The sequence below is a fragment of the Atractosteus spatula genome, chromosome 8 (assembly GCF_055471065.1).
Source record: "Atractosteus spatula isolate fAtrSpa1 chromosome 8, fAtrSpa1.hap1, whole genome shotgun sequence".
NCBI classification, from domain to species: Eukaryota; Metazoa; Chordata; class Actinopteri; order Semionotiformes; family Lepisosteidae; genus Atractosteus; species Atractosteus spatula.
This window is the reverse complement of record NC_142713.1, coordinates 37617961-37641855: the sequence shown is the minus strand read 5'-3', so window position 1 is coordinate 37641855 and position 23895 is coordinate 37617961.

Below are 23895 nucleotides of genomic sequence, written 5' to 3'. Positions count from 1 at the left end.
GGACACTTAATGTGTGAATTTGTGAAAAATCCTACTTCATCCTTTCCAAAATCGCCACATTGTCACACTCTCTTACCTGGATACTGTACTGTATGTCTCCTCTATGTGAATTGCTGATAGAACACATCCATTAAATTAAGGCGTTGCTGAATCGCTAGCCAATTTTCAGCATTCATATGTATGGGGTTAGGGTTAGGGTTAGAGAATGACTGAAACCAGATGACTGTAAACAATGTGAATGTGTTTTAAGTTCAAGGGGAATTAGTTTTTTAATGGAACCTTTGAGATTCTATAACATTTTTATTTTTTTACTTTTCCTGTGTCTGGTATGAGGTATTTGGCTCTGCCGTAATGCACAAAGCACTTTATAAAAAGTTTTCAATTTTGTTCCTAAAACCATTGAAACCCGCTTATTTTGGCCAATTTAAAGAATGTGGTATGCTTCTTTTCTTTGGAACTTTGATAAAAATTTAACCCTAACCCTAGGCAGACCCCATTTGATCCCCTATTCTCGTTACTATAACAATAATGGATTTGCAATGTCAGGACACTTAATGTGTGAAATCGTGAAAAATCCTACTTCATCCTTTCCAAAATCGCCACATTGTCACACTCTCTTACCTGGATACTGTACTGTATGTCTCCTCTATGTGAATTGCTGATAGAACACATCCATTGAATTAAGGCGTAGCTGAATCAGTAGCCAATTTTCAGCATTCATATGTATGGGGTTAGGGTTAGGGTTAGAGAATGACTGAAACCAGATGACTGTAAACAATATGAATGTGTTTTTAGTTCAAGGGGAATTAGTTTTTTAATGGAACCTTTGTGATTCTATAACATTTTTATTTTTTTACTTTTCCTGTCTCTGGTATGAGGTATTGGCTCTGCCGTAATGCACAAAGCACTTTATAAAAAGTTTTCAATTTTGTTCCTAAAACCATTGAAACCCGCTTATTTTGGCCAATTTAAAGAACGTGGTATGCTTCTTTTCTTTGGAACTTTGATAAAAATTTAACCCTAACCCTAGGCAGACCCCATTTGATCCCCTATTCTCGTTACTATAACAATAATGGTTTTGCCATGTCAGGACACTTAATGTGTGAAATCGTGAAAAATCCTACTTCATCCTTTCCAAAATCGCCACATTGTCACACTCTCTTACCTGGATACTGTACTGTATGTCTCCTCTAGGTGAATTGCTGATAGAACACATCCATTGAATTAAGGCGTAGCTGAATCGCTAGCCAATTTTCAGCATTCATATGTATGGGGTTAGGGTTAGGGTTAGAGAATGACTGAAACCAGATGAGTGTAAACAATGTGAATGTGTTTTAAGTTCAAGGGCAATTAGTTTTTTAATTGAACCTTTGAGATTCTATAACATTTTTTTTTTTACTTTTCCTGTCTCTGGTATGAGGTATTGGCTCTGCCGTAATGCACAAAGCACTTTATAAAAAGTTTTCAATTTTGTTCCTAAAACCATTGAAACCCGCTTATTTTGGCCAATTTAAAGAACGTGGTATGCTTCTTTTCTTTGGAACTTTGATAAAAATTTAACCCTAACCCTAGGCAGACCCCATTTGATCCCCTATTCTCGTTACTATAACAATAATGGTTTTGCCATGTCAGGACACTTAATGTGTGAAATCGTGAAAAATCCTACTTCATCCTTTCCAAAATCGCCACATTGTCACACTCTCTTACCTGGATACTGTACTGTATGTCTCCTCTATCTGAATTGCTGATAGAACACATCCATTGAATTAAGGCGTAGCTGAATCGCTAGCCAATTTTCAGCATTCATATGTTTGGGGTTAGGGTTAGGGTTTGAGAATGACTGAAACCAGATGACTGTAAACAATGTGAATGTGTTTTAAGTTCAAGGGGAATTAGTTTTTTAATGGAACCTTTGAGATTCTATAACATTTTTATTTTTTTACTTTACCTTTCTCTGGTATGAGGTATTTGGCTCTGCCGTAATGCACAAAGCACTTTATAAAAAGTTTTCAATTTTGTTCCTAAAACCATTGAAACCCGCTTATTTTGGCCAATTTAAAGAATGTGGTATGCTTCTTTTCTTTGGAACTTTGATAAAAATTTAACCCTAACCCTAGGCAGACCCCATTTGATCCCCTATTCTCGTTACTATAACAATAATGGATTTGCAATGTCAGGACACTTAATGTGTGAAATCGTGAAAAATCCTACTTCATCCTTTCCAAAATCGCCACATTGTCACACTCTCTTACCTGGATACTGTACTGTATGTCTCCTCTATGTGAATTGCTGATAGAACACATCCATTGAATTAAGGCGTAGCTGAATCGCTAGCCAATTTTCAGCATTCATATGTATGGGGTTAGGGTTAGGGTTAGAGAATGACTGAAACCAGATGAGTGTAAACAATGTGAATGTGTTTTAAGTTCAAGGGGAATTAGTTTTTTAATTGAACCTTTGAGATTCTATAACATTTTTTTTTTTACTTTTCCTGTCTCTGGTATGAGGTATTTGGCTCTGCAGTAATGCACAAAGCACTTTATAAAAAGTTTTCAATTTTGTTCCTAAAACCATTGAAACCCGCTTATTTTGGCCAATTTAAAGAACGTGGTATGCTTCTTTTCTTTGGAAGTTTGATAAAAATTTAACCCTAACCCTAGGCAGACCCCATTTGATCCCATATTCTCGTTACTATAACAATAATGGTTTTGCAATGTCAGGACACTTAATGTGTGAAATCGTGAAAAATCCTACTTCATCCTTTCCAAAATCGCCACGTTGTCACACTCTCTTACCTGGATACTGTACTGTATGTCTCCTCTATGTGAATTGCTGATAGAACACATCCATTGAATTAAGGCGTAGCTGAATCGCTAGCCAATTTTCAGCATTCATATGTATGGGGTTAGGGTTAGGGTTAGAGAATGACTGGAACCAGATGACTGTAAACAATGTGAATGTGTTTTAAGTTCAAGGGGAATTAGTTTTTTAATGGAACCTTTGAGATTCTATAACATTTTTATTTTTTTACTTTTCCTGTCTCTGGTATGAGGTATTTGGCTCTGCCGTAATGCACAAAGCACTTAATAAAAAGTTTTCAATTTTGTTTCTAAAACCATTGAAACCCGCTTATTTTGGACAATTTAAAGAACGTGGTATGCTTCTTTTCTTTGGAACTTTGATAAAAATTTAACCCTAACCCTAGGCAGACCCCATTTGATCCCCTATTCTCGTTTCTATAACAATAATGGATTTGCCATGTCAGGACACTTAATGTGTGAATTTGTGAAAAATCCTACTTCATCCTTTCCAAAATCGCCACATTGTCACACTCTCTTACCTGGATACTGTACTGTATGTCTCCTCTATGTGAATTGCTGATAGAACACATCCATTGAATTAAGGCGTAGCTGAATCAGTAGCCAATTTTCAGCATTCATATGTATGGGGTTAGGGTTAGGGTTAGAGAATGACTGAAACCAGATGACTGTAAACAATATGAATGTGTTTTTAGTTCAAGGGGAATTAGTTTTTTAATGGAACCTTTGTGATTCTATAACATTTTTATTTTTTTACTTTTCCTGTCTCTGGTATGAGGTATTGGCTCTGCCGTAATGCACAAAGCACTTTATAAAAAGTTTTCAATTTTGTTCCTAAAACCATTGAAACCCGCTTATTTTGGCCAATTTAAAGAACGTGGTATGCTTCTTTTCTTTGGAACTTTGATAAAAATTTAACCCTAACCCTAGGCAGACCCCATTTGATCCCCTATTCTCGTTACTATAACAATAATGGTTTTGCCATGTCAGGACACTTAATGTGTGAAATCGTGAAAAATCCTACTTCATCCTTTCCAAAATCGCCACATTGTCACACTCTCTTACCTGGATACTGTACTGTATGTCTCCTCTATCTGAATTGCTGATAGAACACATCCATTGAATTAAGGCGTAGCTGAATCAGTAGCCAATTTTCAGCATTCATATGTATGGGGTTAGGGTTAGGGTTAGAGAATGACTGAAACCAGATGACTGTAAACAATATGAATGTGTTTTTAGTTCAAGGGGAATTAGTTTTTTAATGGAACCTTTGTGATTCTATAACATTTTTATTTTTTTACTTTTCCTGTCTCTGGTATGAGGTATTGGCTCTGCCGTAATGCACAAAGCACTTTATAAAAAGTTTTCAATTTTGTTCCTAAAACCATTGAAACCCGCTTATTTTGGCCAATTTAAAGAACGTGGTATGCTTCTTTTCTTTGGAACTTTGATAAAAATTTAACCCTAACCCTAGGCAGACCCCATTTGATCCCCTATTCTCGTTACTATAACAATAATGGTTTTGCCATGTCAGGACACTTAATGTGTGAAATCGTGAAAAATCCTACTTCATCCTTTCCAAAATCGCCACATTGTCACACTCTCTTACCTGGATACTGTACTGTATGTCTCCTCTATCTGAATTGCTGATAGAACACATCCATTGAATTAAGGCGTAGCTGAATCGCTAGCCAATTTTCAGCATTCATATGTTTGGGGTTAGGGTTAGGGTTTGAGAATGACTGAAACCAGATGACTGTAAACAATGTGAATGTGTTTTAAGTTCAAGGGGAATTAGTTTTTTAATGGAACCTTTGAGATTCTATAACATTTTTATTTTTTTACTTTACCTTTCTCTGGTATGAGGTATTTGGCTCTGCCGTAATGCACAAAGCACTTTATAAAAAGTTTTCAATTTTGTTCCTAAAACCATTGAAACCCGCTTATTTTGGCCAATTTAAAGAATGTGGTATGCTTCTTTTCTTTGGAACTTTGATAAAAATTTAACCCTAACCCTAGGCAGACCCCATTTGATCCCCTATTCTCGTTACTATAACAATAATTGTTTTGCCATGTCAGGACACTTAATGTGTGAAATCGTGAAAAATCCTACTTCATCCTTTCCAAAATCGCCACATTGTCACACTCTCTTACCTGGATACTGTACTGTATGTCTCCTGTATGTGAATTGCTGATAGAACACATCCATTGAATTAAGGCGTAGCTGAATCGCTAGCCAATTTTCAGCATTCATATGTATGGGGTTAGGGTTAGGGTTAGAGAATGACTGAAACCAGATGACTGTAAACAATGTGAATGTGTTTTTAGTTCAAGGGGAATTAGTTTTTTAATGGAACCTTTGAGATTCTATAACATTTTTATTTTTTTACTTTTCCTGTCTCTGGTATGAGGTATTTGGCTCTGCCGTAATGCACAAAGCACTTAATAAAAAGTTTTCAATTTTGTTTCTAAAACCATTGAAACCCGCTTATTTTGGACAATTTAAAGAACGTGGTATGCTTCTTTTCTTTGGAACTTTGATAAAAATTTAACCCTAACCCTAGGCAGACCCCATTTGATCCCCTATTCTCGTTTCTATAACAATAATGGATTTGCCATGTCAGGACACTTAATGTGTGAATTTGTGAAAAATCCTACTTCATCCTTTCCAAAATCGCCACATTGTCACACTCTCTTACCTGGATACTGTACTGTATGTCTCCTCTATGTGAATTGCTGATAGAACACATCCATTGAATTAAGGCGTAGCTGAATCGCTAGCCAATTTTCAGCATTCATATGTATGGGGTTAGGGTTAGGGTTAGAGAATGACTGAAACCAGATGACTGTAAACAATGTGAATGTGTTTTTAGTTCAAGGGGAATGAGTTTTTTAATGGAACCTTTGAGATTCTATAACATTTTTATTTTTTTACTTTTCCTGTCTCTGGTATGAGGTATTTGGCTCTGCCGTAATGCACAAAGCACTTTATAAAAAGTTTTCAAATTTGTTTCTAAAACCATTGAAACCCGCTTATTTTGGCCAATTTAAAGAACGTGGTATGCTTCTTTTCTTTGGAACTTTGATAAAAATTTAACCCTAACCCTAGGCAGACCCCATTTGATCCCATATTCTCGTTACTATAACAATAATGGTTTTGCCATGTCAGGACACTTAATGTGTGAAATCTTGAAAAATCCTACTTCATCCTTTCCAAAATCGCCACATTGTCACACTCTCTTACCTGGATACTGTACTGTATGTCTCCTGTATGTGAATTGCTGATAGAACACATCCATTGAATTAAGGCGTAGCTGAATCGCTAGCCAATTTTCAGCATTCATATGTATGGGGTTAGGGTTAGGGTTAGAGAATGACTGAAACCAGATGACTGTAAACAATGTGAATGTGTTTTTAGTTCAAGGGGAATTAGTTTTTTAATGGAACCTTTGAGATTCTATAACATTTTTATTTTTTTACTTTTCCTGTCTCTGGTATGAGGTATTTGGCTCTGCCGTAATGCACAAAGCACTTAATAAAAAGTTTTCAATTTTGTTTCTAAAACCATTGAAACCCGCTTATTTTGGACAATTTAAAGAACGTGGTATGCTTCTTTTCTTTGGAACTTTGATAAAAATTTAACCCTAACCCTAGGCAGACCCCATTTGATCCCCTATTCTCGTTTCTATAACAATAATGGATTTGCCATGTCAGGACACTTAATGTGTGAATTTGTGAAAAATCCTACTTCATCCTTTCCAAAATCGCCACATTGTCACACTCTCTTACCTGGATACTGTACTGTATGTCTCCTCTATGTGAATTGCTGATAGAACACATCCATTAAATTAAGGCGTAGCTGAATCGCTAGCCAATTTTCAGCATTCATATGTATGGGGTTAGGGTTAGGGTTAGAGAATGACTGAAACCAGATGACTGTAAACAATGTGAATGTGTTTTAAGTTCAAGGGGAATTAGTTTTTTAATGGAACCTTTGAGATTCTATAACATTTTTATTTTTTTACTTTTCCTGTGTCTGGTATGAGGTATTTGGCTCTGCCGTAATGCACAAAGCACTTTATAAAAAGTTTTCAATTTTGTTCCTAAAACCATTGAAACCCGCTTATTTTGGCCAATTTAAAGAATGTGGTATGCTTCTTTTCTTTGGAACTTTGATAAAAATTTAACCCTAACCCTAGGCAGACCCCATTTGATCCCATATTCTCGTTACTATAACAATAATGGTTTTGCAATGTCAGGACACTTAATGTGTGAAATCGTGAAAAATCCTACTTCATCCTTTCCAAAATCGCCACATTGTCACACTCTCTTACCTGGATACTGTACTGTATGTCTCCTCTATGTGAATTGCTGATAGAACACATCCATTGAATTAAGGCGTAGCTGAATCAGTAGCCAATTTTCAGCATTCATATGTATGGGGTTAGGGTTAGGGTTAGAGAATGACTGAAACCAGATGACTGTAAACAATGTGAATGTGTTTTTAGTTCAAGGGGAATTAGTTTTTTAATGGAACCTTTGTGATTCTATAACATTTTTATTTTTTTACTTTTCCTGTCTCTGGTATGAGGTATTGGCTCTGCCGTAATGCACAAAGCACTTTATAAAAAGTTTTCAATTTTGTTCCTAAAACCATTGAAACCCGCTTATTTTGGCCAATTTAAAGAACGTGGTATGCTTCTTTTCTTTGGAACTTTGATAAAAATTTAACCCTAACCCTAGGCAGACCCCATTTGATCCCCTATTCTCGTTACTATAACAATAATGGTTTTGCCATGTCAGGACACTTAATGTGTGAAATCGTGAAAAATCCTACTTCATCCTTTCCAAAATCGCCACATTGTCACACTCTCTTACCTGGATACTGTACTGTATGTCTCCTCTGTCTGAATTGCTGATAGAACACATCCATTGAATTAAGGCGTAACTGAATCGCTAGCCAATTTTCAGCATTCATATGTATGGGTTTAGGGTTAGGGTTTGAGAATGACTGAAACCAGATGACTGTAAACAATGTGAATGTGTTTTAAGTTCAAGGGGAATTAGTTTTTTAATGGAACCTTTGAGATTCTATAACATTTTTATTTTTTTACTTTACCTTTCTCTGGTATGAGGTATTTGGCTCTGCCGTAATGCACAAAGCACTTTATAAAAAGTTTTCAATTTTGTTCCTAAAACCATTGAAACCCGCTTATTTTGGCCAATTTAAAGAATGTGGTATGCTTCTTTTCTTTGGAACTTTGATAAAAATTTAACCCTAACCCTAGGCAGACCCCATTTGATCCCCTATTCTCGTTACTATAACAATAATGGATTTGCAATGTCAGGACACTTAATGTGTGAAATCGTGAAAAATCCTACTTCATCCTTTCCAAAATCGCCACATTGTCACACTCTCTTACCTGGATACTGTACTGTATGTCTCCTCTATGTGAATTGCTGATAGAACACATCCATTGAATTAAGGCGTAGCTGAATCGCTAGCCAATTTTCAGCATTCATATGTATGGGGTTAGGGTTAGGGTTAGAGAATGACTGAAACCAGATGACTGTAAACAATGTGAATGTGTTTTTAGTTCAAGGGGAATGAGTTTTTTAATGGAACCTTTGAGATTCTATAACATTTTTATTTTTTTACTTTTCCTGTCTCTGGTATGAGGTATTTGGCTCTGCCGTAATGCACAAAGCACTTTATAAAAAGTTTTCAAATTTGTTTCTAAAACCATTGAACCCGCTTATTTTGGCCAATTTAAAGAACGTGGTATGCTTCTTTTCTTTGGAACTTTGATAAAAATTTAACCCTAACCCTAGGCAGACCCCATTTGATCCCCTATTCTCGTTACTATAACAATAATGGTTTTGCCATGTCAGGACACTTAATGTGTGAAATCGTGAAAAATCCTACTTCATCCTTTCCAAAATCGCCACATTGTCACACTCTCTTACCTGGATACTGTACTGTATGTCTCCTCTATGTGAATTGCTGATAGAACACATCCATTGATTTAAGGCGTAGCTGAATCGCTAGCCAATTTTCAGCTTTCATATGTATGGGGTTAGGGTTAGGGTTAGAGAATGACTGAAACCAGATGACTGTAAACAATGTGAATGTGTTTTAAGTTCAAGGGGAATTAGTTTTTTAATGGAACCTTTGCGATTCTATAACATTTTTATTTTTTTACTTTTCCTGTCTCTGGTATGAGGTATTTGGCTCTGCCGTAATGCACAAAGCACTTTATAAAAAGTTTTCAATTTTGTTCCTAAAACCATTGAAACCCGCTTATTTTGGCCAATTTAAAGAACGTGGTATGCTTCTTTTCTTTGGAACTTTGATAAAAATTTAACCCTAACCCTAGGCAGACCCCATTTGATCCCATATTCTCGTTACTATAACAATAATGGTTTTGCAATGTCAGGACACTTAATGTGTGAAATCGTGAAAAATCCTACTTCATCCTTTCCAAAATCGCCACATTGTCACACTCTCTTACCTGGATACTGTACTGTATGTCTCCTCTATGTGAATTGCTGATAGAACACATCCATTGAATTAAGGCGTAGCTGAATCGCTAGCCAATTTTCAGCATTCATATGTATGGGGTTAGGGTTAGGGTTAGAGAATGACTGAAACCAGATGACTGTAAACAATGTGAATGTGTTTTTAGTTCAAGGGGAATGAGTTTTTTAATGGAACCTTTGAGATTCTATAACATTTTTTTTTTTTTACTTTTCCTGTCTCTGGTATGAGGTATTTGGCTCTGCCGTAATGCACAAAGCACTTTATAAAAAGTTTTCAAATTTGTTTTTAAAACCATTGAAACCCGCTTATTTTGGCCAATTTAAAGAACGTGGTATGCTTCTTTTCTTTGGAACTTTGATAAAAATTTAACCCTAACCCTAGGCAGACCCCATTTGATCCCCTATTCTCGTTACTATAACAATAATGGATTTGCCATGTCAGGACACTTAATGTGTGAAATCGTGAAAAATCCTACTTCATCCTTTCCAAAATCGCCACATTGTCACACTCTCTTACCTGGATACTGTACTGTATGTCTCCTCTATGTGAATTGCTGATAGAACACATCCATTAAATTAAGGCGTAGCTGAATCGCTAGCCAATTTTCAGCATTCATATGTATGGGGTTAGGGTTAGGGTTAGAGAATGACTGAAACCAGATGACTGTAAACAATGTGAATGTGTTTTAAGTTCAAGGGGAATTAGTTTTTTAATGGAACCTTTGAGATTCTATAACATTTTTATTTTTTTACTTTTCCTGTGTCTGGTATGAGGTATTTGGCTCTGCCGTAATGCACAAAGCACTTTATAAAAAGTTTTCAATTTTGTTCCTAAAACCATTGAAACCCGCTTATTTTGGCCAATTTAAAGAATGTGGTATGCTTCTTTTCTTTGGAACTTTGATAAAAATTTAACCCTAACCCTAGGCAGACCCCATTTGATCCCCTATTCTCGTTACTATAACAATAATGGATTTGCAATGTCAGGACACTTAATGTGTGAAATCGTGAAAAATCCTACTTCATCCTTTCCAAAATCGCCACATTGTCACACTCTCTTACCTGGATACTGTACTGTATGTCTCCTCTATGTGAATTGCTGATAGAACACATCCATTGAATTAAGGCGTAGCTGAATCAGTAGTCAATTTTCAGCATTCATATGTATGGGGTTAGGGTTAGGGTTAGAGAATGACTGAAACCAGATGACTGTAAACAATGTGAATGTGTTTTAAGTTCAAGGGGTCTTAGTTTTTTAATGGAACCTTTGAGATTCTATAACATTTTTATTTTTTTACTTTTCCTGTCTCTGGTATGAGGTATTGGCTCTGCCGTAATGCACAAAGCACTTTATAAAAAGTTTTCAATTTTGTTCCTAAAACCATTGAAACCCACTTATTTTGGCCAATTTAAAGAACGTGGTATGCTTCTTTTCTTTGGAACTTTGATAAAAATTTAACCCTAACCCTAGGCAGACCCCATTTGATCCCCTATTCTCGTTACTTTAACAATAATGGTTTTGCCATGTCAGGACACTTAATGTGTGAAATCGTGAAAAATCCTACTTCATCCTTTCCAAAATCGCCACATTGTCACACTCTCTTACCTGGATACTGTACTGTATGTCTCCTCTATGTGAATTGCTGATAGAACACATCCATTGAATTAAGGCGTAGCTGAATCGCTAGCCAATTTTCAGCATTCATATGTATGGGGTTAGGGTTAGGGTTAGAGAATGACTGAAACCAGATGACTGTAAACAATGTGAATGTGTTTTAAGTTCAAGGGGAATTAGTTTTTTAATTGAACCTTTGAGATTTTATAACATTTTTTTTTTTTACTTTTCCTGTCTCTGGTATGAGGTATTTGGCTCTGCAGTAATGCACAAAGCACTTTATAAAAAGTTTTCAATTTTGTTCCTAAAACCATTGAAACCCGCTTATTTTGGCCAATTTAAAGAACGTGGTATGCTTCTTTTCTTTGGAACTTTGATAAAAATTTAACCCTAACCCTAGGCAGACCCCATTTGATCCCATATTCTCGTTACTATAACAATAATGGTTTTGCCATGTCAGGACACTTAATGTGTGAAATCTTGAAAAATCCTACTTCATCCTTTCCAAAATCGCCACATTGTCACACTCTCTTACCTGGATACTGTACTGTATGTCTCCTCTATGTGAATTGCTGATAGAACACATCCATTGAATTAAGGCGTAGCTGAATCGCTAGCCAATTTTCAGCATTCATATGTATGGGGTTAGGGTTAGGGTTAGAGAATGACTGAAACCAGATGACTGTAAACAATGTGAATGTGTTTTAAGTTCAAGGGGAATTAGTTTTTTAATGGAACCTTTGAGATTCTATAACATTTTTATTTTTTTACTTTTCCTGTGTCTGGTATGAGGTATTTGGCTCTGCCGTAATGCACAAAGCACTTTATAAAAAGTTTTCAATTTTGTTCCTAAAACCATTGAAACCCACTTATTTTGGCCAATTTAAAGAACGTGGTATGCTTCTTTTCTTTGGAACTTTGATAAAAATTTAACCCTAACCCTAGGCAGACCCCATTTGATCCCCTATTCTCGTTACTATAACAATAATGGATTTGCCATGTCAGGACACTTAATGTGTGAAATCGTGAAAAATCCTACTTCATCCTTTCCAAAATCGCCACATTGTCACACTCTCTTACCTGGATACTGTACTGTATGTCTCCTCTATGTGAATTGCTGATAGAACACATCCATTGAATTAAGGCGTAGCTGAATCGCTAGCCAATTTTCAGCATTCATATGTATGGGGTTAGGGTTAGGGTTAGAGAATGACTGAAACCAGATGACTGTAAACAATGTGAATGTGTTTTAAGTTCAAGGGGAATTAGTTTTTTAATTGAACCTTTGAGATTCTATAACATTTTTTTTTTTTACTTTTCCTGTCTCTGGTATGAGGTATTTGGCTCTGCAGTAATGCACAAAGCACTTTATAAAAAGTTTTCAATTTTGTTCCTAAAACCATTGAAACCCGCTTATTTTGGCCAATTTAAAGAACGTGGTAAGCTTCTTTTCTTTGGAACTTTGATAAAAATTTAACCCTAACCCTAGGCAGACCCCATTTGATCCCCTATTCTCGTTACTATAACAATAATTGTTTTGCCATGTCAGGACACTTAATGTGTGAAATCGTGAAAAATCCTACTTCATCCTTTCCAAAATCGCCACATTGTCACACTCTCTTACCTGGATACTGTACTGTATGTCTCCTCTATGTGAATTGCTGATAGAACACATCCATTGAATTAAGGCGTAGCTGAATCGCTAGCCAATCTTCAGCATTCATATGTATGGGGTTAGGGTTAGGGTTAGAGAATGACTGAAACCAGATGACTGTAAACAATGTGAATGTGTTTTAAGTTCAAGGGGAATTAGTTTTTTAATGGAACCTTTGAGATTCTATAACATTTTTATTTTTTTACTTTTCCTGTCTCTGGCATGAGGTATTTGGCTCTGTCGTAATGCACAAAGCACTTTATAAAAAGTTTTCAATTTTGTTCCTAAAACCATTGAAACCCGCTTATTTTGGCCAATTTAAAGAACGTGGTATGCTTCTTTTCTTTGGAACTTTGATAAAAATTTAACCCTAACCCTAGGCAGACCCCATTTGATCCCATTTTCTCGTTACTATAACAATAATGGTTTTGCCATGTCAGGACACTTAATGTGTGAAATCTTGAAAAATCCTACTTCATCCTTTCCAAAATCGCCACATTGTTACACTCTCTTACCTGGATACTGTACTGTATGTCTCCTCTAGGTGAATTGCTGATAGAACACATCCATTGAATTAAGGCGTAGCTGAATCGCTAGCCAATTTTCAGCATTCATATGTATGGGGTTAGGGTTAGGGTTAGAGAATGACTGAAACCAGATGAGTGTAAACAATGTGAATGTGTTTTAAGTTCAAGGGGAATTAGTTTTTTAATGGAACCTTTGAGATTCTATAACATTTTTATTTTTTTACTTTACCTTTCTCTGGTATGAGGTATTTGGCTCTGCCGTAATGCACAAAGCACTTTATAAAAAGTTTTCAATTTTGTTCCTAAAACCATTAAAACCCGCTTATTTTGGCCAATTTAAAGAACGTGGTATGCTTCTTTTCTTTGGAACTTTGATAAAAATTTAACCCTAACCCTAGGCAGACCCCATTTGATCCCCTATTCTCGTTACTATAACAATAATGGATTTGCCATGTCAGGACACTTAATGTGTGAAATCGTGAAAAATCCTACTTCATCCTTTCCAAAATCGCCACATTGTCACACTCTCTTACCTGGATACTGTACTGTATGTCTCCTCTATGTGAATTGCTGATAGAACACATCCATTGAATTAAGGCGTAGCTGAATCAGTAGCCAATTTTCAGCATTCATATGTATGGGGTTAGGGTTAGGGTTAGAGAATGACTGAAACCAGATGACTGTAAACAATGTGAATGTGTTTTAAGTTCAAGGGGAATTAGTTTTTTAATTGAACCTTTGAGATTCTATAACATTTTTTTTTTTTACTTTTCCTGTCTCTGGTATGAGGTATTTGGCTCTGCAGTAATGCACAAAGCACTTTATAAAAAGTTTTCAATTATGTTCCTAAAACCATTGAAACCCGCTTATTTTGGCCAATTTAAAGAACGTGGTATGCTTCTTTTCTTTGGAACTTTGATAAAAATTTAACCCTAACCCTAGGCAGACCCCATTTGATCCCCTATTCTCGTTACTATAACAATAATGGATTTGCCATGTCAGGACACTTAATGTGTGAAATCGTGAAAAATCCTACTTCATCCTTTCCAAAATCGCCACATTGTCACACTCTCTTACCTGGATACTGTACTGTATGTCTCCTCTATGTGAATTGCTGATAGAACACATCCATTGAATTAAGGCGTAGCTGAATCAGTAGCCAATTTTCAGCATTCATATGTATGGGGTTAGGGTTAGGGTTAGAGAATGACTGAAACCAGATGACTGTAAACAATGTGAATGTGTTTTAAGTTCAAGGGGAATTAGTTTTTTAATTGAACCTTTGAGATTCTATAACATTTTTTTTTTTTACTTTTCCTGTCTCTGGTATGAGGTATTTGGCTCTGCAGTAATGCACAAAGCACTTTATAAAAAGTTTTCAATTTTGTTCCTAAAACCATTGAAACCCGCTTATTTTGGCCAATTTAAAGAACGTGGTATGCTTCTTTTCTTTGGAACATTGATAAAAATTTAACCCTAACCCTAGGCAGACCCCATTTGATCCCCTATTCTCGTTACTATAACAATAATTGTTTTGCCATGTCAGGACACTTAATGTGTGAAATCGTGAAAAATCCTACTTCATCCTTTCCAAAATCGCCACATTGTCACACTCTCTTACCTGGATACTCTACTGTATGTCTCCTCTATGTGAATTGCTGATAGAACACATCCATTGAATTAAGGCGTAGCTGAATCGCTAGCCAATCTTCAGCATTCATATGTATGGGGTTAGGGTTAGGGTTAGAGAATGACTGAAACCAGATGACTGTAAACAATGTGAATGTGTTTTAAGTTCAAGGGGAATTAGTTTTTTAATGGAACCTTTGAGATTCTATAACATTTTTATTTTTTTACTTTTCCTGTCTCTGGCATGAGGTATTTGGCTCTGTCGTAATGCACAAAGCACTTTATAAAAAGTTTTCAATTTTGTTCCTAAAACCATTGAAACCCGCTTATTTTGGCCAATTTAAAGAACGTGGTATGCTTCTTTTCTTTGAAACTTTGATAAAAATTTAACCCTAACCCTAGGCAGACCCCATTTGATCCCATATTCTCGTTACTATAACAATAATGGTTTTGCCATGTCAGGACACTTAATGTGTGAAATCTTGAAAAATCCTACTTCATCCTTTCCAAAATCGCCACATTGTCACACTCTCTTACCTGGATACTGTACTGTATGTCTCCTCTATGTGAATTGCTGATAGAACACATCCATTGAATTAAGGCGTAGCTGAATCGCTAGCCAATTTTCAGCATTCATATGTATGGGGTTAGGGTTAGGGTTAGAGAATGACTGAAACCAGATGACTGTAAACAATGTGAATGTGTTTTAAGTTCAAGGGGAATTAGTTTTTTAATGGAACCTTTGAGATTCTATAACATTTTTATTTTTTTACTTTTCCTGTGTCTGGTATGAGGTATTTGGCTCTGCCGTAATGCACAAAGCACTTTATAAAAAGTTTTCAATTTTGTTCCTAAAACCATTGAAACCCACTTATTTTGGCCAATTTAAAGAACGTGGTATGCTTCTTTTCTTTGGAACTTTGATAAAAATTTAACCCTAACCCTAGGCAGACCCCATTTGATCCCCTATTCTCGTTACTATAACAATAATGGATTTGCCATGTCAGGACACTTAATGTGTGAAATCGTGAAAAATCCTACTTCATCCTTTCCAAAATCGCCACATTGTCACACTCTCTTACCTGGATACTGTACTGTATGTCTCCTCTATGTGAATTGCTGATAGAACACATCCATTGAATTAAGGCGTAGCTGAATCGCTAGCCAATTTTCAGCATTCATATGTATGGGGTTAGGGTTAGGGTTAGAGAATGACTGAAACCAGATGACTGTAAACAATGTGAATGTGTTTTAAGTTCAAGGGGAATTAGTTTTTTAATTGAACCTTTGAGATTCTATAACATTTTTTTTTTTTACTTTTCCTGTCTCTGGTATGAGGTATTTGGCTCTGCAGTAATGCACAAAGCACTTTATAAAAAGTTTTCAATTTTGTTCCTAAAACCATTGAAACCCGCTTATTTTGGCCAATTTAAAGAACGTGGTAAGCTTCTTTTCTTTGGAACTTTGATAAAAATTTAACCCTAACCCTAGGCAGACCCCATTTGATCCCCTATTCTCGTTACTATAACAATAATTGTTTTGCCATGTCAGGACACTTAATGTGTGAAATCGTGAAAAATCCTACTTCATCCTTTCCAAAATCGCCACATTGTCACACTCTCTTACCTGGATACTGTACTGTATGTCTCCTCTATGTGAATTGCTGATAGAACACATCCATTGAATTAAGGCGTAGCTGAATCGCTAGCCAATCTTCAGCATTCATATGTATGGGGTTAGGGTTAGGGTTAGAGAATGACTGAAACCAGATGACTGTAAACAATGTGAATGTGTTTTAAGTTCAAGGGGAATTAGTTTTTTAATGGAACCTTTGAGATTCTATAACATTTTTATTTTTTTACTTTTCCTGTCTCTGGCATGAGGTATTTGGCTCTGTCGTAATGCACAAAGCACTTTATAAAAAGTTTTCAATTTTGTTCCTAAAACCATTGAAACCCGCTTATTTTGGCCAATTTAAAGAACGTGGTATGCTTCTTTTCTTTGGAACTTTGATAAAAATTTAACCCTAACCCTAGGCAGACCCCATTTGATCCCATTTTCTCGTTACTATAACAATAATGGTTTTGCCATGTCAGGACACTTAATGTGTGAAATCTTGAAAAATCCTACTTCATCCTTTCCAAAATCGCCACATTGTTACACTCTCTTACCTGGATACTGTACTGTATGTCTCCTCTATGTGAATTGCTGATAGAACACATCCATTGAATTAAGGCGTAGCTGAATCGCTAGCCAATTTTCAGCATTCATATGTATGGGGTTAGGGTTAGGGTTAGAGAATGACTGAAACCAGATGAGTGTAAACAATGTGAATGTGTTTTTAGTTCAAGGGGAATTAGTTTTTTAATGGAACCTTTGAGATTCTATAACATTTTTATTTTTTTACTTTTCCTGTCTCTGGTATGAGGTATTTGGCTCTGCCGTAATGCACAAAGCACTTAATAAAAAGTTTTCAATTTTGTTTCTAAAACCATTGAAACCCGCTTATTTTGGACAATTTAAAGAACGTGGTATGCTTCTTTTCTTTGGAACTTTGATAAAAATTTAACCCTAACCCTAGGCAGACCCCATTTGATCCCCTATTCTCGTTACTATAACAATAATGGTTTTGCCATGTCAGGACACTTAATGTGTGAAATCTTGAAAAATCCTACTTCATCCTTTCCAAAATCGCCACATTGTCACACTCTCTTACCTGGATACTGTACTGTATGTCTCCTCTAGGTGAATTGCTGATAGAACACATCCATTGAATTAAGGCGTAGCTGAATCGCTAGCCAATTTTCAGCATTCATATGTATGGGGTTAGGGTTAGGGTTAGAGAATGACTGAAACCAGATGACTGTAAACAATGTGAATGTGTTTTAAGTTCAAGGGGAATTAGTTTTTTAATGGAACCTTTGAGATTCTATAACATTTTTATTTTTTTACTTTTCCTGTCTCTGGTATGAGGTATTTGGCTCTGCCGTAATGCACAAAGCACTTTATAAAAAGTTTTCAATTTTGTTCCTAAAACCATTGAAACCCGCTTATTTTGGCCAATTTAAAGAACGTGGTATGCTTCTTTTCTTTGGAACTTTGATAAAAATTTAACCCTAACCCTAGGCAGACCCCATTTGATCCCCTATTCTCGTTACTATAACAATAATTGTTTTGCCATGTCAGGACACTTAATGTGTGAAATCGTGAAAAATCCTACTTCATCCTTTCCAAAATCGCCACATTGTCACACTCTCTTACCTGGATACTGTACTGTATGTCTCCTCTATGTGAATTGCTGATAGAACACATCCATTGAATTAAGGCGTAGCTGAATCGCTAGCCAATTTTCAGCATTCATATGTATGGGGTTAGGGTTAGGGTTAGAGAATGACTGAAACCAGATGACTGTAAACAATGTGAATGTGTTTTTAGTTCAAGGGGAATTAGTTTTTTAATGGAACCTTTGAGATTCTATAACATTTTTATTTTTTTACTTTACCTTTCTCTGGTATGAGGTATTTGGCTCTGCCGTAATGCACAAAGCACTTTATAAAAAGTTTTCAATTTTGTTCCTAAAACCATTAAAACCCGCTTATTTTGGCCAATTTAAAGAACGTGGTATGCTTCTTTTCTTTGGAACTTTGATAAAAATTTAACCCTAACCCTAGGCAGACCCCATTTGATCCCCTATTCTCGTTACTATAACAATAATGGATTTGCCATGTCAGGACACTTAATGTGTGAAATCGTGAAAAATCCTACTTCATCCTTTCCAAAATCGCCACATTGTCACACTCTCTTACCTGGATACTGTACTGTATGTCTCCTCTATGTGAATTGCTGATAGAACACATCCATTGAATTAAGGCGTAGCTGAATCAGTAGCCAATTTTCAGCATTCATATGTATGGGGTTAGGGTTAGGGTTAGAGAATGACTGAAACCAGATGACTGTAAACAATGTGAATGTGTTTTAAGTTCAAGGGGAATTAGTTTTTTAATTGAACCTTTGAGATTCTATAACATTTTTTTTTTTTACTTTTCCTGTCTCTGGTATGAGGTATTTGGCTCTGCAGTAATGCACAAAGCACTTTATAAAAAGTTTTCAATTTTGTTCCTAAAACCATTGAAACCCGCTTATTTTGGCCAATTTAAAGAACGTGGTATGCTTCTTTTCTTTGGAACTTTGATAAAAATTTAACCCTAACCCTAGGCAGACCCCATTTGATCCCCTATTCTCGTTACTATAACAATAATTGTTTTGCCATGTCAGGACACTTAATGTGTGAAATCGTGAAAAATCCTACTTCATCCTTTCCAAAATCGCCACATTGTCACACTCTCTTACCTGGATACTCTACTGTATGTCTCCTCTATGTGAATTGCTGATAGAACACATCCATTGAATTAAGGCGTAGCTGAATCAGTAGCCAATTTTTAGCATTCATATGTATGGGGTTAGGGTTAGGGTTAGAGAATGACTGAAGCCAGATGACTGTAAACAATGTGAATGTGTTTTTAGTTCAAGGGGAATTAGTTTTTTAATGGAACCTTTGAGATTCTATAACATTTTTATTTTTTTACTTTTCCTGTCTCTGGTATGAGGTATTGGCTCTGTCGTAATGCACAAAGCACTTTATAAAAAGTTTTCAATTTTGTTCCTAAAACCATTGAAACCCGCTTATTTTGGCCAATTTAAAGAACGTGGTATGCTTCTTTTCTTTGGAACTTTGATAAAAATTTAACCCTAACCCTAGGCAGACCCCATTTGATCCCCTATTCTCGTTACTATAACAATAATTGTTTTGCCATGTCAGGACACTTAATGTGTGAAATCGTGAAAAATCCTACTTCATCCTTTCCAAAATCGCCACATTGTCACACTCTCTTACCTGGATACTGTACTGTATGTCTCCTCTATGTGAATTGCTGATAGAACACATCCATTGAATTAAGGCGTAGCTGAATCGCTAGCCAATTTTCAGCATTCATATGTATGGGGTTAGGGTTAGGGTTAGAGAATGACTGAAACCAGATGACTGTAAACAATGTGAATGTGTTTTAAGTTCAAGGGGAATTAGTTTTTTAATTGAACCTTTGAGATTCTATAACATTTTTTTTTTTTACTTTTCCTGTCTCTGGTATGAGGTATTTGGCTCTGCAGTAATGCACAAAGCACTTTATAAAAAGTTTTCAATTTTGTTCCTAAAACCATTGAAACCCGCTTATTTTGGCCAATTTAAAGAACGTGGTATGCTTCTTTTCTTTGAAACTTTGATAAAAATTTAACCCTAACCCTAGGCAGACCCCATTTGATCCCATATTCTCGTTACTATAACAATAATGGTTTTGCCATGTCAGGACACTTAATGTGTGAAATCTTGAAAAATCCTACTTCATCCTTTCCAAAATCGCCACATTGTCACACTCTCTTACCTGGATACTGTACTGTATGTCTCCTCTATGTGAATTGCTGATAGAACACATCCATTGAATTAAGGCGTAGCTGAATCGCTAGCCAATTTTCAGCATTCATATGTATGGGGTTAGGGTTAGGGTTAGAGAATGACTGAAACCAGATGACTGTAAACAATGTGAATGTGTTTTTAGTTCAAGGGGAATTAGTTTTTTAATGGAACCTTTGAGATTCTATAACATTTTTATTTTTTTACTTTTCCTGTCTCTGGTATGAGGTATTTGGCTCTGCCGTAATGCACAAAGCACTTAATAAAAAGTTTTCAATTTTGTTTCTAAAACCATTGAAACCCACTTATTTTGGACAATTTAAAGAACGTGGTATGCTTCTTTTCTTTGGAACTTTGATAAAAATTTAACCCTAACCCTAGGCAGACCCCATTTGATCCCATATTCTCGTTACTATAACAATAATGGTTTTGCCATGTCAGGACACTTAATGTGTGAAATCTTGAAAAATCCTACTTCATCCTTTCCAAAATCGCCACATTGTCACACTCTCTTACCTGGATACTGTACTGTATGTCTCCTCTATGTGAATTGCTGATAGAACACATCCATTGAATTAAGGCGTAGCTGAATCAGTAGCCAATTTTCAGCATTCATATGTATGGGGTTAGGGTTAGGGTTAGAGAATGACTGAAACCAGATGACTGTAAACAATGTGAATGTGTTTTAAGTTCAAGGGGAATTAGTTTTTTAATTGAACCTTTGAGATTCTATAACATTTTTTTTTTTTACTTTTCCTGTCTCTGGTATGAGGTATTTGGCTCTGCAGTAATGCACAAAGCACTTTATAAAAAGTTTTCAATTTTGTTCCTAAAACCATTGAAACCCGCTTATTTTGGCCAATTTAAAGAACGTGGTATGCTTCTTTTCTTTGGAACTTTGATAAAAATTTAACCCTAACCCTAGGCAGACCCCATTTGATCCCCTATTCTCGTTACTATAACAATAATTGTTTTGCCATGTCAGGACACTTAATGTGTGAAATCGTGAAAAATCCTACTTCATCCTTTCCAAAATCGCCACATTGTCACACTCTCTTACCTGGATACTCTACTGTATGTCTCCTCTATGTGAATTGCTGATAGAACACATCCATTGAATTAAGGCGTAGCTGAATCGCTAGCCAATCTTCAGCATTCATATGTATGGGGTTAGGGTTAGGGTTAGAGAATGACTGAAACCAGATGACTGTAAACAATGTGAATGTGTTTTAAGTTCAAGGGGAATTAGTTTTTTAATGGAACCTTTGAGATTCTATAACATTTTTATTTTTTTACTTTTCCTGTCTCTGGCATGAGGTATTTGGCTCTGTCGTAATGCACAAAGCACTTTATAAAAAGTTTTCAATTTTGTTCCTAAAACCATTGAAACCCGCTTATTTTGGCCAATTTAAAGAACGTGGTATGCTTCTTTTCTTTGGAACTTTGATAAAAATTTAACCCTAACCCTAGGCAGACCCCATTTGATCCCATTTTCTCGTTACTATAACAATAATGGTTTTGCCATGTCAGGACACTTAATGTGTGAAATCTTGAAAAATCCTACTTCATCCTTTCCAAAATCGCCACATTGTTACACTCTCTTACCTGGATACTGTACTGTATGTCTCCTCTATGTGAATTGCTGATAGAACACATCCATTGAATTAAGGCGTAGCTGAATCGCTAGCCAATTTTCAGCATTCATATGTATGGGGTTAGGGTTAGGGTTAGAGAATGACTGAAACCAGATGAGTGTAAACAATGTGAATGTGTTTTTAGTTCAAGGGGAATTAGTTTTTTAATGGAACCTTTGAGATTCTATAACATTTTTATTTTTTTACTTTTCCTGTCTCTGGTATGAGGTATTTGGCTCTGCCGTAATGCACAAAGCACTTTATAAAAAGTTTTCAATTTTGTTTCTAAAACCATTGAAACCCGCTTATTTTGGCCAATTTAAAGAACGTGGTATGCTTCTTTTTTTTGGAACTTTGATAAAAATTTAACCCTAACCCTAGGCAGACCCCATTTGATCCCCTATTCTCGTTACTATAACAATAATGGATTTGCAATGTCAGGACACTTAATGTGTGAAATCGTGAAAAATCCTACTTCATCCTTTCCAAAATCGCCACATTGTCACACTCTCTTACCTGGATACTGTACTGTATGTCTCCTCTATGTGAATTGCTGATAGAACACATCCATTGAATTAAGGCGTAGCTGAATCAGTAGCCAATTTTTAGCATTCATATGTATGGGGTTAGGGTTAGGGTTAGAGAATGACTGAAGCCAGATGACTGTAAACAATGTGAATGTGTTTTTAGTTCAAGGGGAATTAGTTTTTTAATGGAACCTTTGAGATTCTATAACATTTTTATTTTTTTACTTTTCCTGTCTCTGGTATGAGGTATTGGCTCTGCCGTAATGCACAAAGCACTTTATAAAAAGTTTTCAATTTTGTTCCTAAAACCATTGAAACCCGCTTATTTTGGCCAATTTAAAGAACGTGGTATGCTTCTTTTCTTTGGAACTTTGATAAAAATTTAACCCTAACCCTAGGCAGACCCCATTTGATCCCCTATTCTCGTTACTATAACAATAATTGTTTTGCCATGTCAGGACACTTAATGTGTGAAATCGTGAAAAATCCTACTTCATCCTTTCCAAAATCGCCACATTGTCACACTCTCTTACCTGGATACTGTACTGTATGTCTCCTCTATGTGAATTGCTGATAGAACACATCCATTGAATTAAGGCGTAGCTGAATCGCTAGCCAATTTTAAGCATTCATATGTATGGGGTTAGGGTTAGGGTTAGAGAATGACTGAAACCAGATGACTGTAAACAATGTGAATGTGTTTTAAGTTCAAGGGGAATTAGTTTTTTAATTGAACCTTTGAGATTCTATAACATTTTTTTTTTTTACTTTTCCTGTCTCTGGTATGAGGTATTTGGCTCTGCAGTAATGCACAAAGCACTTTATAAAAAGTTTTCAATTTTGTTCCTAAAACCATTGAAACCCGCTTATTTTGGCCAATTTAAAGAACATGGTATGCTTCTTTTCTTTGGAACTTTGATAAAAATTTAACCCTAACCCTAGGCAGACCCCATTTGATCCCCTATTCTCGTTACTATAACAATAATTGTTTTGCCATGTCAGGACACTTAATGTGTGAAATCGTGAAAAATCCTACTTCATCCTTTCCAAAATCGCCACATTGTCACACTCTCTTACCTGGATACTGTACTGTATGTCTCCTCTATGTGAATTGCTGATAGAACACATCCATTGAATTAAGGCGTAGCTGAATCGCTAGCCAATCTTCAGCATTCATATGTATGGGGTTAGGGTTAGGGTTAGAGAATGACTGAAACCAGATGACTGTAAACAATGTGAATGTGTTTTAAGTTCAAGGGGAATTAGTTTTTTAATGGAACCTTTGAGATTCTATAACATTTTTATTTTTTTACTTTTCCTGTCTCTGGCATGAGGTATTTGGCTCTGCCGTAATGCACAAAGCACTTTATAAAAAGTTTTCAATTTTGTTCCTAAAACCATTGAAACCCGCTTATTTTGGCCAATTTAAAGAATGTGGTATGCTTCTTTTCTTTGGAACTTTGATAAAAATTTAACCCTAACC